The sequence below is a fragment of the Schistocerca gregaria genome, unplaced genomic scaffold, assembly GCF_023897955.1.
Source record: "Schistocerca gregaria isolate iqSchGreg1 unplaced genomic scaffold, iqSchGreg1.2 ptg000290l, whole genome shotgun sequence".
Lineage (NCBI taxonomy): Eukaryota > Metazoa > Arthropoda > Insecta > Orthoptera > Acrididae > Schistocerca > Schistocerca gregaria.
In genome coordinates this window covers 626,473-628,506 of record NW_026061778.1, presented here as the reverse complement: position 1 = coordinate 628,506, position 2,034 = coordinate 626,473, and positions in this window count along the sequence as shown.

Here is a 2,034-nt window from a genome sequence, read left to right as displayed (position 1 = left end):
GACTTTACTACATATGAATATTTCTCACATTCTAACGTGCAACGCGGGCTGCCAGACCTCCCTTCATGCAAAATTTTAAGGTCCTAGCTCAAGTCCAAAGCACCAAAGCCGGCTACAAAGTCAATATTCGATAACTAAAAGTTGAATTATACTGCTTCTTACTGGCTATTACATCAACTTAGGAGCTTCTTCAGTGTTCTACTATGGTGTTTTTAGTGTCTCCGCATACTGCAGCAAGTGAGATAGCTTTGCAGACGAAAAGTGCAACCTTTACATCGAGAAGAGCGGCCAATGTGACGATCTGGCATGGAGTCGATTCGATAGCAAATGACGAAAACAGGCGGATTTTACAGGTTTTTACTACAAATGTACACTTTTCACATTCTCCCGTGCAACGTGGCTGCTAGACGTCTCTTCAGGCAAAATCTCAAGGAACTAGCTCATGTCCACGGCACCAAAGCCGACTAAAAATTCAATAATCGATAACTAAAATTTTAATTGTACTGCTTCTCACTGGCAATTACATCAACTTAGAAGCTTCTTTTGTGTTCTACTATGTTGCTTTTACTGTCTCCGCATACCGTAGCAGCAGACATAGCTTTGCAGACGAAAAGTGTAACAATTTCACAGAGAAGAGCGGCCAATGTGTCGATCTGGCATTAAGTCGATTCCATAGCAAATGACAAAAACGGGTGGTTCTCTCAGGTTTTTACTACGTATGAACACTTTACACACTCTCCCGTGCAACGTGGCTGGTAGACCTCCCTTCATGCAAAATCGTAAGGTCTTAGCTCATAACCAAGGCACCAAAGCCGGCTAAAAAGTCAATAATCGAAAACTAAAACTGGAATTGTGCTGCTTCTTACTGGCTATTACATCAACTTAGAAGCTTCTTTTATGTTCTACTATAGTGTTGTCAGTGTCTCCTTATATCGCAGCACGCAACATAGCTTTGCAGACGATAAGTGTAACCGTTTCATAGAGAAGAGCGGCCAAAGTGACGATCTGGCATTAGCAAATGACAAAAACAGGCGGATTTCTCAGATTGTTACTACATATCAACACTTCTCACAGTCTGCCGTGCAACGTGGCTGCTGGATGTACCTTCATGCAAAATCGTAAGGTCTTAGCTCATGTCCAAGGCACGAAAGCCGGCAAAAAGTCAATAATTGATAGCTAAAACTTGAATTGTACTGCTTCTTACTATCTATTACATCAACTTAGAAGCTTCCTCTGTGTTCTACTATGGTGCTTTCAGTGTCTCGGGATACCGCAGCACGCAATATAGCTTTGCACACGATACGTGTAACCGTTTCATACATAAGAGCGGCCAAAATGACGATCTGCCATTAAGTCGATTCGATAGCAAATGACAAAAACGGGCGGATTTCTCAGGTTTTTACTACATATGAGCACTTTTCACACTCTCTCGTGCAATGTGGCTGGTAGACCTCCCTTCATGCAAAATCGTAAGGTCTTATCTCATGTCCAACCCTTAAAGGCCGACTTAGTAGTCAATAACCGATAACTAAAAGTTGAAGTGTACTGCTTCTTACTGGATATTACATCAACTTGGAAACTTCGTCTGTGTTCTACTATGGTGCATGCAGCGTCACTCGATACCGCAGCACGCAACATAGCTTTGCAGACGATAAGTGTAACCGTTTCATAGAGAAGATCGGCCAAGGTGACGTTCTGGCATTAAGTCGATTCGATACAAATGTGGAAAACGGTCGGATTTCTCAGGTTTTTACTAAATATGAACACTTTTCACATTCTCCCGTGCAACGTGGCTGCTAGACCTCCCTTCATGCAAAATCGTAAGTTCTTAGCTCATGTCCAAAGTTCCAAAGTCGGCTTAAAAGTCAATAATCGTTAACTAAAACTTGAATTGTACTGCTTCTTACTGGCTATTACATCAGCTTAGAAGCTTCGTCTGTATTGTACTATGGTGCTTTCAGTCTCTCCGGATACCGCAACAGGCAACATAGCTTTGAGAACGAAAAGTGTAACCGTTTCATAGATAAGAGCTTC